Below are 14049 nucleotides of genomic sequence, written 5' to 3'. Positions count from 1 at the left end.
AGGCCAATCTATCATGCGATTCCTGAAAATACCTAGCCTAGCACTAGCATGCTGTTCTAATCATATCAGAATATCAAATAATTGTATGGTATTTTGGGGCTTACTTACTGGTTCCGGCTGATCGTACCTTCTACGTCCTCCATCCTTTATTTTGACAAACCATTTTTAAAACTTATTTCCCAAAAATCTCCTTGGTTTGAGACTGGATTCACACGAGTACTCCTCCAATTCGCTCAAACCAAGGCTCTGATACCAACTTGTAACACCCATAAAATTTACACCAAATTTAAACTTTTAATACTAATAAAAGAGTCAAATAGTAATTGTTTTTACAAAACATTTCCAATTCATTTATCATCAGAGTGTCCCAAAATAGATCATGAGGATGAGGAGCGGTACGGTCACGCCTTCGCCTTCCCCCGCTCTCCTGAAGTACCTGAAACAATAAACTGACACTGTAAGCCCGAGGGCTTAGTGAGCTACCCCCAAAATACCAATACCACACTGACAGAACCATAGCCATAACGATCAATCAAAACAACATACATACTGGGCCATCGGCCGGACTGGTCCACCCTACTGGGCCTACAGTCTATCTGAATCTATCCCAAGCCTTCGGCATGACTGGTCCGCCGCGTGGGCCTAGAGTCTCCCTGGACCGCTCTGAGGGTGTGTTGGCCTTCAGCACAAAGCAGTACCGCCTCAACCTAGCCATCACGTAAATAACCATGTACGCATACTATCATATACTGGCATGTTCACATAGTAAACATATCTATCTCATTGACCATCAATCATAGAGTTTCACTCATAGCTAGGGTATCGACCTAACAGGTAACTAACATACCAATCTTCACAGGTCACATAAGCATAACATTCTATCTATCCTGATTCCAATCCAACAGATCAGAATCTTATGCATCATACCATAACTACCGAGCTCTAGTATAACGACCATCCTAAGCAGGATAAATTCTAGCAAAGCAATAACATAACACCCATCCTAAACCAGGATGTAATCTAACATGGCAATATCAAGACAACCATCCTAACTAAGGATGTAAACCATAAAGGGCCGGCCTTGGTGCCGTAGACCCTATCGATATACTGAGGATAACTCACCTCACATATGTCGATAGAAATGCGAACTCCAACTATCGGATCACTTGACACCGACTCCACCACCTATAACCATAGCACAATATACTCATAAGTTATTACTCTTATGAGACACCCCATAACTTACTGGTCAATCCCTGATCAAGGTCAAAGTCCTTGGTCAAGGTCAACAGTTCATGTTGACCTCAACTCGCCGAGTACACTCGGTGGCTCGCCGAGTCTTTGAAGCACACACCAACTCGCCGAGTCATCGGGGTGACTCATCGAGTTCCTTCGAATCCTAATCAGGTCTCAAGACCACCCGTCGAGTTCCTTGCAACTCGACGGGTATACATGCAAACACGTCCTTGGCTAAAACTCATACAACTCGCCGAGTTGTTTTTCAACTCGTCGAGTTTCATGACCAACTTCATCTAACTCGTCGAGTTGTTCAACCAACTCGTCGAGTTCCCGGCTTCCTTCAACTGACTCGCCAAGTTGTTCGTCCAACTCGCCGGGTCGAATGCATATCTTCATATGACTCGCCGAGTCGACTTTGCGACTCGCCGAGTTCCTTCAGTCAACTTAATATGCAGACGTCTATAAGCCATGGCAAGGTCCCAAATTGTAGATCTAGCTTTCTTAAGCCTACTTATCACGTAAAGTTTCAAACTTTACATGCATGCATTGCCTTATAAGCTCCAAATGCCAAAACCAAGCCCTAAATGGGTGCTCATGGACCAAGGGAACCTTACACTCGACTAAAGCTGGAACTTTATGCTCAAAAGATCCAAAGGGAGTCCAGATCTAAAGTTACAACTTCAGATCTAGCCCATAGATTGCCATAACAACTTGATCCCCTTTCAAAAACCCTAAAAGTCATTCAAAGATGAGTTCTAACAAAAATAATTGAGGGAAATAGTCAATTACCTTCCCAAGTGATGTCCACAACAGAAGAAATCGGATCTCTTCCCAGCTCCTTGCCAAAATCACTTGATTCACCGAACTTTTCCACCAAAAATCCTCTCTCAAACTTCAACACACAAAGGGCGCACACACACACAAGATAGAGATGCAAAGGGGGCTGCAAAAGAACTGAGAGAGGCGTGAGCTTCTTTAAATAGGGGTGCAAACCCTGGAACTTAGGGTTTCACTCTCCAGCTCCTACTCGCCGGGTCCAACTAAGAACTCGCCGAGTAGGCCACCTAATTCGCGATCCGACCCGCTGCTACTCGACGAGTAGGGAACCAACTCGTCGAGTAGGGCCAAAACCACAATATGTTTATATTTAAATTATTACCTGAAATCGGGGTGTTACAGGATTATCAAAGCATTAGGTATTAGAAATATGAACTTTAGAAAATCAATAATTATTGTTTTCTGAAGTTCAGTTGTTTTCTAAAACATGTCAAAGCTAGTGGGAGCATAAGTGTTATGCTTATATGATAATAATCATCATGATAGTGGGAGCATAAATGTTGTGCTTGTATGATTATTAAGGCAAATATTGCAAGTTAGCAATATTAATTATAGAAAACAAGAGTTATACTTTGCAAAGTCGTAAGGGTTGAAAAGTTGTTTTGCTATAATTAAGGGAGAGAATATTGTACTTTGTTTCAAAATCGAAAGCTTAGATTGAGATATTTTAATAAATTTAGTCAAAGGATACATAGTGTGTTCTTAAATTTCGATTATGATTACGGTATCCCTCTTCATAGTTCGAATTGTTAGAACGAGACACATAAAAAATTATGGCAGAAGATTGATAAAGTATCAAATCTTTATGTAAGACATTATGCATCGTGTCCCATACGTTTCGGGTATAGGATTGATTGCCAGTGCTATTATATTTGACCATTCTAAAATTTTCCAAATGACTAACGCATTTAGAGGGAAAAGGACTAGAATCGATTTTGACTAAGATAATTAAACAACAGTCAAAGGACGATCCAAAGCTCGCTGAGGATTGGTCACTTGTGAGTAGTTGAAAGTATGGTATTGGATGACATTATTATGAACATATAAGATTCTATTAAGAATGAATTGTCATATGGAGAATATGGAAATTTTTCCATATTGGGAGTTGGATATTGAGAATCTATGTCTAGATTAGAAACTTTTATGCAAGAAGGATGTTGAAAGGAATATACTTTGAGTGAAAGACATCATATCTACATAATTGTTTCTGATAGAGATTGGGCAAGTGTTGATGATTTTAAGCTATGACTTTACGAAAGTATCATTGCATAAAATGTTAGAATCTAGCATAAGTAACAAGAATTTGATATTCTTATACTTATGATAAGGAGTGGGAGTTGTGAAATGAGTATGATTGGAAATGTGTTCATTTGATCTATTTCACAAAGTAAGGACCGTAGGTAAACATTGTGTGCATGATGAGAGCATGGGACAAGTGTAGTAATAATTCAAGTAAGAAGTTGATTACCCGAAACAACAAATAATGACTAATCAATATGGTGATTAAATAAAATGTTTTATTTATACCCAGAGTTTGGGGCCATATGGGATTAGTATTACTCTTGTGTTTCACTTTGCATGTTTTGACTTCCTGAATAATTAAATTGGTTCAAAACAATCAAATTATTCGAACGGACCACAGTCGTTCATATGTTGGAAGTAGGTATGAATGAAGAATGTCGTGAATTGGTGTGTGGATTGTCTAAAGTGTATTTGACATAAGCAAATGTTTGCTGTAACGTTCATGAGTGCTTATGAATATGATTTGAGCATTGGATTAAACCCACGCTCACTTGGATCACTTCATGGATTTTATCAAAAGTGATTGGTGAGATGATAATATCTTATATTCTTGAAACCGATATGTGTGAGTTGTATCTTGCGAGTCGGTTACACATTGATAATATGTAAACGCACCAGTAACTTGGTGTTATAAAACATATTGTTGTTTGTGATTCGGTGAGTGAGTGCAAGCAAGCATTGAATCAAAGTTTATCCATTCCTTTTATCAAAAGTGGGATGAAAGCGATATATGTGGGCCCCTCAATGATTTAGTGATGACACATAAGCGCTTGGCCAAGCCGGGACTAATTTGATGTGTTCAATTGTAGTATGTTGTCAGTTGTCATAAATCGAAAATCAGGAAACAATATAGAGAGAATGATTGGAATCCATGTCTCATGTCTATAAGATATCTAGAATGGAGGAATATATGATCCCTTATCTAAAGGAGACGCTTCTAATAGGATCAGAGTTGACAGCGTTTTTTTTAATGCTATGATTGCAGATCAGGATCTGAAGTCATATGCAGAATAGTTATTAGACTTATCCAAGTGGGAGACTGTTGGATTAGTGTCTAAGTCCATAACTATTTTGGTATCTACTTGACCCGATGGTGCAGGGTCCTTTTGGGTTGCCTTCACCAAAGCAACTTGATAGGATGAATTATGGAGAGAGAGGAGTAATTATGATTTATTAATATATTATAAGAATAATATATTAATGGAGAAATCATATTGTTTAATTAATATTAGTCAATAATTAATAAGAATTGGTTTTGTGGCTAAAAGATATTAATTAAATAAAGGGGACTAGAACTGTCAATTGTGTGATAGTTGAATATTTGGCTAATGGACTCCATAGAGGATGGAGTGGACGAATTCTATGGGGAAACCCATTAGAAATCGTCCAAGGCCTCTAAGGAGTGAGTCCATGGGTTGTAGGGCCTAAGCAATCAAGTTAGGGTTTCCTTGTTAGATAACCCTAATAGCCTCACTACTTAAGGACCCCTAGGGCACCAAAACCGTGGCTAACTGATTTCCTAGGGTTTCTACACGTTTTTGGGTGCCTCCTCTCTTATTATTCTTCATCCTCTTGCTCTTGGTGTTTGTGAGCCATGAGAGGAGTGACACTTGTGACTCTAAACTTTCTAGAGCCATTACAAGGAGGATTTGAGATTGTTATTGTTACATAACAATCAAGGTAAGATCTAAAACCCTTTCATATGTTAATATGATTAATTGTATGCTAGATCTAGGGTTTATAGCTTTGGATATTCAATTGCATGCTCATTAGACAAACTAGATCCAAAAGCTATTAGGGTTTGCATGTACACCATAGGAATGATGTTTTTCTCATAACCCTTCGCTAATCCCCTTAATCCATTAGTACGAGTCTGGAATACAACCCGGTCCTCAACTCATATATGGAATGCATCTGAGACCTTAGTATGTTTCTAGCATGCCCCACCCGGTCCTCAGCTTATATCTAGAATGCTCCAGGGTTTGTTGGCTACAACACGAAGCAATAAAACCTCAACCCAACACAATATGCCTACAAATAACAACATATATAGATAATCTTGCAGATAGAATCATAAGTAGTCCTACCAATCTACCATACTAGCGTATCAATAACTCGCATAATCATGCATATCTATCCCATACTCAGCATATCAACAAATATCAGGTTATCAAACTAATGAGCCGACCTTGGTCTCTTCGACTCGTAAGTATAATGAGGAAAACTCACCTCTCGATCTAATCCATAGCTAATAAGGACTGACACCGAATCTCAACTGTTTAACCGATACATGTTTCCACCGAGTGACAAATTCCATCAAAATCCAAAATCCCAAAATACCATAAATAACCTCAAGGTCCAACTTGGTCAAAGTCAACGGTCAAGGTCAACAGTCCATGTAGACCCAACACGCCGTGTTGACCTAGAACACGATGTGTTCCGACTGCACCCAAATAGTCGGGAAAATCCTGACTAACACGCCGTGTTGACTTAGAACACGCCGTGTTTACCAAAGATCCAATATCTTAATACGTTAAGCTGTTTTCCTTGATTACAAGAGCTCCAAAGCTCAGATCTAGGTCGAAATGTGAGCCATAAGGATAAAGTTTCCAACTTTATCCATTGGGACTACTCAAAAAGGTCCAACACCCAATGCATGAAGCATAAAAATGCAAGGGCTTAACCAATAAACACTTATTCCTTAAATTCCAAACTCCATCCTTTCCAAAATTGAGTCTAAAACCAAAACCATCCCAAAGGATGGGGCTTTATAGACATACATGTCCAATGCATGTCTTGAACCCATATTAGGTCAAAATAAGGATTTATGACCTAATCTTTATGCATGGCATCAAAAATTCATTAAAGACCAGATCCATGACACTACTAGGTCACCTTGACCTGGAGATTTATAAAGTTGCAAAATTTATGAGATCTAACCATTCCAACATTCAAGAACAAGAAACAAAAGGGACAAATCCCAAGATCTAATAACTTTGAATGACAAAAATCGAGTCTTGCACACTTACCAAGGTCCAGAAGAGTGCCAAACTGATGAATAGGGGCTTGCTTGTTTGATCTTTGCTTCCTTCTTTAGCTCCAAAAGCAACAAACAAGCTTAAAATGGGAGCAAAAGATGATTAGGGTTTCTTTCAGGGCTTAAGGGGCTGACGAGGGTTGAGGGTGAACAACGCTAGCCTCCACATTCCTTTAAATATAGAGTAAAACCCGGAAGATTAGGGTTTCATTACCAGCCATAAACACGTCATGTTCCAAGAGGCAACATGTCGTGTTCTCCTTGATAAAATCCGCGTTTCCTCATATTCGGACGCGCCGTGTTGGTGCCTCCAACGCGCCGTGTCAAATCCTCAAAAGTGTTTCATTCCCAAAATTGCTCCTCAAATTTCCGGGTGTTACAAGTCTCCCCCACTTAAATTAGATTTCATCCTCGAAATCATTCCTTAATATATTCCTTACCGATCTGATGATCGCCCACCCTTACTGATGATCACCCCGCTCTAATGATCGCCCACCCCTACTGATCTCCAATCCAAGATATAAGATATCACGCGCCCTAACGAAGAGTGAATCTCAACTTTTCCTTAAGCCAACGAGTATAAACCACCATACCCGGCCTTAACAAAATTATAGATACTCGAAAACATATATCCCTGACCACTTGTTAGATCCTTAATAAAAGTCGACTCGACATACGATGGTCTTCCATTAATCAAACCCATTCTAAGCAGAACTCATATACTGACTACAGACCATCCTTGCTCCAAAACCAGGAATCCAATTCCTTATCCAAAAAGAACCCAAATACATCAACTACAAATTTTGCACTAATCCCAATTCCATAAGATACACCAGAATCCTTTAATTAACCCGTGACTCCCTGACACGCCATTCCAACCATTGCTCCTATGAGCAAAGATGAGAATTCCAGTAATTCCACATTTACCTCCAATTCTTAACAATTTAGGTGTACCCCCATCAAGCAGAACACCCGTTACACTAACGGATAACTTTTGATTTGATACTCCATGAGTGGTTCCCAACCGTGATAATCAACCCCTCATAACAGCTTGCGAGAAAATGGGGTTATAATGCAAACATTCCGAGAGATTTCTGATACACGGCCAATACTCCCAACAACCTCCAGTTGTTCCCTTTATCCAAACCAGCTGATTGTTTTTCTCCCGACTTCCATCAGTATGCCAATACCCAAAGTACAATACTTAGATGAAATCAACAACCATGATCATTAGGCCCACATCCTATGTCTGGACTACCCCTACAAGGTCCTCATCATAGGTCTGGATTGCCACCGAGCCCACAACATGAGTCTGGAATGCCTTACCTGGCCCTCAGCCCATGACTAGATTTCTCACGCTATCATGTCGATCTTGTCGACATTACATATTCTGCCTGGAACTCGCGACCCACATCATGGGCCGAAATACTTTCAACCACTTTCCATTGCCTTGTAGGAACCTAAACAACGTCCCTCTCAATGCTACCCGAGCATAAAAATGCCATAACTATACCACACTCAATTCCTTCACAGAACAAGCTACTACCAATGTAAAACCCAATGAAATCATGGTCATACACGATCCAAGAATAGGATAAATGGTTGCACCCTTGATCCACTTTCAAGGCTATCACCCAGAAGAACCAAGCAAATAATTTGATCCAAGCCCCAATGCTATCTTGTCCAACCCACATACACACAATGAATTAACACAATGCATATCCTTAAGGAACCTATAACCTCATCTAAAAAGGGTAGAAATACCAAAGTTCTATCGAACAACTAACCTCAATCTTTAATAGAAGACATCCTTATGATTGATCAAAACAAGATTTCATACTTAATTGAGACTGAACAGGTTCCACCAACACGCAACCGACTCGAGAAGACTTCTGAAACGACCCTGATTGCCACCCGACCGAAGACTGCTATGAACCAAAATTCCACATTGCCATGGAGGGTAAGCATCCCCAGATACCAAAGGAACATAAAACATACTAAATCTAATGATAAGAAGACGCATCCAAAGAACTTCAACTGCCACACTCAAAACCTTCAGTGGCCCTTTGCTAAGTGACAAACGATGCGACCAATAATCTGAACACATGACATTAAATTAATTGAACCAAAACTGATTCCTTGATCGATCTCTGCCCAAGCTAGACTAATTAGAAATTCTTACACCCAGCCAATAATTTTCCCTCCGCCACCGATACTCGACTTGAGTAATGCTAGTGGTTCCTTATCTATTCATTGGAACCCCAAAAGGAATCAATATCTGCAACGAGCTCCTTGCTCACCCCCTCCTAATAGACGACAACTTATGTGTCTCCTACACCCCTGCATACGATCACTACCTACCATATACCCCTTCCTTGACCAAACCCTGAATCAAGATCCCACACACTCGCACCGCAGAACCCAAAAAAAATTCTACAATACCATGAATCCGAACATATTGATGATCCACTAAGCAGAATGCCCAGTTCTCCCCCACTTAGGGTTCAAACTACCACCCACGGGTGTTGAAACCAAACGATAACTCAAATCGGCTCAACCAGGTACAACCATCCTTGACCCTAGGAATGAATAATACATACAGGATGATCTTCCATATAAGAATCAAACAAATCCCAAGAGAATTCTAAATTTTTTTTTGCTGAAGATCTCCAAAATTTCCCACTACTTAACATCAAGGATCCCATGCAAGAGCATAAACCAATACTGAATTATGATCCAAAACATACACTCATTGCCTGCAATTTCCAACTGCCAATCCGGTACCTGACCTGCCTATGATCCAAGAGCATAGACCCTTGATCACATCACCAACATACATACCACAACAACCCACATGCACTGTACCGTGCTGAAAATATGTCTCCAAAGATCGCGACCAATAGTCCCCATACTGGGTTACATCCCAACACTGCTATTCAGAAGCCTAATTACTCCTCCTCTAAACTCGGAAGACTAAAAGGGAAAAATTGTTGCTATTGATAGCGACATACTAAACAATCAATCCACCATTTTACTTCCAACTGTAATCTCCAACTTAATTATAACGGTCGATCCATCCTTGAGTCCAACAACTCAATTGCTCGGCCTTGAGCAAAACCCTCGAGACCTCAAAATAAACAAGCTCCTTTAGGTCTGCACCAATATATCCTAACCAATTTGGCAACTAGGGTCGATCAATCCCAGGCCCATCCCCATGCCTGAGCAACCATAACCAAAGATCAACAAATACGGAGCTATTGCCACGAATAATGGAATCAAACCATTCTATTCTCTCCCAATCGGTCTTTAAAATTCCTAAAACTTTCCTTGTTTTGAGTGTGGATCTTCTGCTTCCAGTAGTACGGGTCCAATACTACTTTCCACACCTATCCATACATTCCTCACGAATCATCCCAGGTCCTCCAAGACCTACCCATAATAATACTTATGATACTTGCTCAACAAGGAACAATCGCGCTAAAATACTTCCTAGGCTCTCCTAGGATCCCCCACCTCCCCTACCATCAGCTGCTAAAGAACTCCTTATAATGTCAGTTAGCTACTTCCTGAACATAATCACATGTAATAAAGCTCAGATAATCCTTATATTAAAATACTCATCCCTACAGCGGTTGGACTCAGACAAAAGCTGCACAATAGGGTCAACCCCATCACTCTGAGATTATTCAAGCTTGATTACATGTGACTTAACATATTCACTTAACAGCTAACTCACATCACTTAAGAGTCCCACAAATCACATAACAAACATCATTCGAGCAGTGGAGTTGACTGTCAGTAAAACATAGTAAAATCAGATGGATTCTCATATGAAGTTCCGATCTCTATCTCCCAGCATCCCGAACACACATTAGCATACACATGTACTCCATCCTCACTCCCTAGAGGAAGGCTAACACATCGCGACTGGCCGGTTGACCCTACATAACTCATGCAGTATGTGACTTAGCGCATTCACTCAATAGTTAGCTCACACACGAATGAGTCATAGAACAATCAATAAGGCATTCTACAAGAGATAAGCCATCATATAATCAAGCAATTCTATCATGCAAATTCTCGAAGATCCTTAGCCTTTCACTAGTATGTTGTTCTAACATCTCATAACATACACTTAAATAACTGTGTGGTAATTTGGGTTCTACTTATTGGCTCTGTATGATCGTACACATTGCATCCTCCTTGTTTATTTTGAAGATCGTATTTAAAATCTTTTTCCTTAGTTTGAGACTGGATTCACATGAGTGTTCCACCAATTCACTCAAACCAAGGCTCTGATACCAACTTGTAACATCCCAAAACTTCAATAAGTTTCAAACTTTTCTAAACAGCCCTTTTGTCTAATAGAAGTATTACAAAACCATTATTTCAAAACATTATTTAAAATTAGAGTCTCCTAAGATCCAGTTAGTTGTAAAACCAAGGATGTTTATGGTCACGTCTTCGCCCTGCCACGGTCCACTGAAGTACCTAAAACCATAAACCAAAACTTTAAGCACGAAGCTTACCGTGTTCCCCCAAAATACCAACACACGAATAAACAACATATTCAAATAACAATATGAATTGGGTCCACAACTAAAGGACTAGATTACCCTTGAGGCCACAGTATGAGTTTGGCTGGCCTATCTGGCCGACAACTCATATCTGGCTTGCTCTTAAGCCCACATCATAAGTCCGGATTGCCCTCGAGGCCCATAGCTTATGTCTGGCTTGCTCCCTAGTCCAGTCAGTAATCATATTAGAATACAAATGTTTGGCCATCATTATGAGTCTGGCATACCAACCGGTCCTCGGTTCGTATCTGGAATGCTACTAATCCCCTAATATGAGTCTGACATGCCCCACCCGACCCTCAACTCATATATAGATAGCTCTAATCTTCTTAATCCCTCAGTACGAGTCTGGCATACCACCCGGTCTTCAGCTCGTATCTGGAATGCATCTGTGACCTTAGTATGTGTCTAGCATGCCCCACCTGGTCCTCAGCTCATATCTGGAATGTTCCAGGTTTTGTTGGCCGCAGGACAAAGCAATACAACCTCAACCCAACACAATATGACTACAAATAACAAAATATATAGATAATCTTGCAGAAAGAATTATAGGTAGTCCTACCGATCTACCAGACTAGCATATCAATAACTAGCATAATCATGCATATCTATCCCATACTCAACATATCAGCAAATATCAAGTTATCAAACCAATGGGCCTGTCTTGGTGCCTTCGACCCGTAAGTATAGGGAGGAAAACTCACCTCTCGATCTAATCCATAGTTGATGAGGACCAACTCTGAATCTCAGCTCTTTAATCGATACTTATTTCCACCGAGTGATTAATTCCATCAAAATTCCAAAATACCCTCAAGGTCCAACTTGGTCAAAGTCAATGGTCAAGGTCAACAATCCATGTTAACCCATCACGCCTTATTGACCTAGAACACGCTGTGTTCAGCGTGCACCCAAATAGTTGGGAAAATCCCGACCAAAACCTCATGTTTGCCAAAGATCCAACAGCTTAATACGTTAAGCCATTTTCCTTGATTCCAAGAGCTCCAAAGCTCAGATGTAGGTTGAAATGTGATCCATAAGGATAAAGTTTCCAACTTTATCCATTGGGACTACTTAAAAAGGTCCAACACTCGATCCATGAAGCTTAAAAATGCAAGGGCTTAATCAATAAGCACTTAATCCTTAAAATCCAAAGTCTATCCTTTCTAGAATTGAGTATAACACCAAAACCATCCCAAAGGTTTGTGATTTATATACATAAATGTCTAATGCATGTATTGAACCCATATTAGGTCAAAATAAGAATTTATGACCTAATCTTTATGCATGGCATCAAAACTTGATTAAAGACCAGACGCAAGACACTACCAGGTCACCTTGGCCTGGAGATTTATAAAGTTGCAAACTTTATGAGATCTAACCATTCAAACATTCAAGAAAAAGAAGAAAAAGGGACAAAACCCAACATATAACAACTTTGAATGATAAAAATCGAGTCTTGGACACTTACCAAGGTCCAGAAGAGTGCCAAACAGAAGAATGGGGGCTTGCTTGCTAGATGATTGCTTACTTCTTCCCCCTTCTTCCTTCCTTAGCTCCAAAAACACCAAACAACCTCAAAATGGGAGGAAAAGATTATTAGGGTTTCTTTCAGGGCTTGAGGGGCTGATGGGGGTTGAGGCCGAACAACCCTAGCTTCCACATTCCTTTAACTAAGGAGCAAAACCTGGAAGATTACGGTTTCATTACCAGCCATCAACACGTCGTGTTCCAAGAGGCATAACACCATGTTGTCCTTGAAAAAATCCGTGTTTCCTCATATTTGGACACGTCGTGTTGGTGCCCCCAACACGCCGTTTCCAATCCTCAAAATTGATTCATTCCCGAAATTGCTCCTCAGTTTTCCGGGTGTTATACTAGCATCTAAAAACAGTTAATTATCTTATTATTTCTTAGGCCTCATACATGACAAACCTAGTATTAAAAGATAACTAAAATTTTATGGTCCATGTTCATATACACCAAGTGAACCCCTTAATAATGGGCATATATATATATATATATATATATATATATATATATATATATATATATATATATATATATATATATAACTAATTATATGATCTAACCATATAACCAAAAACGCAACCATTATATCAAAATATCAATGATTAAGATTAAACACAGTTACTAAATAGTTACAAACGGTTATAAAATTCATGTATATACCAATCACAATTGTTGGATGAGCATCATCAACGATCAAGATCCACTTAGATGGTTCATTCATATAATTTGGTTCTATGTTGAACTATGCTTTCTCTCTCTCTCTCTCTCTCTCTCTCTCTCTCTATATATATATATATATATATATATATATATATATATATATATATATATATATATATATATTCCAAATATAACTAAATAAATGATCTACATAAAAAAATACACAACCTTTAGATCAAAATATCAATGGCCAACAATATATTTAAAGTAGATTTCCAAAACAATATATCTACATACCAAATGGGTCCCATATCCAATATGATAATACATGTCCATTCATTATCTTATAGAGCTTAGGTGTTGTTTGGTTCGCGAAATGTTTCTGAATGAATTTTTCAGGAATTTGAATCCAAATTCATATCATGTTTGGTTGAAAAGAAATGGGTTAGAATTAATTCCAAATTCTGTTTGGTTCGCAGAAAATGAAATTGGAATCCGTGTAAAATGACATAATTACCCTTTTTATCTAGTTTGCTTAATTTTACTTTATTTTCTAACTTATATGTAAAGATACATTATATAAATTATAAAAATAGTATAATCTTGGCAATGTCGGTAGTAGTGGTGGTGGTGGTAGTGGTGCTAGGTGATGGTAGTGGTGGTGGTAGCGGTGGCGAGAGTGATGGTGGTAGTGGCGGTGGTGGTGGTAGTGGTATTGGTGGTTGGTGATGGTAGTGGTGGCGGCAGTGGTGGTGGTAGTGGTGGTGGTGGAGGTGGTAGTGGTGGAAGCGGTGGTAGTAGTGGTGGGTGATGGTCGTGGTGGCGGCGACGATGGTAGTGGTGGCAATGGTGACAGTGGTGGTGGTG

Source organism: Lactuca sativa, chromosome 4 (genome assembly GCF_002870075.4).
Source record: "Lactuca sativa cultivar Salinas chromosome 4, Lsat_Salinas_v11, whole genome shotgun sequence".
NCBI classification, from domain to species: Eukaryota; Viridiplantae; Streptophyta; class Magnoliopsida; order Asterales; family Asteraceae; genus Lactuca; species Lactuca sativa.
The sequence above is the reverse complement of the archived record's forward strand: the minus strand, read 5'-3'. Positions refer to the sequence as shown.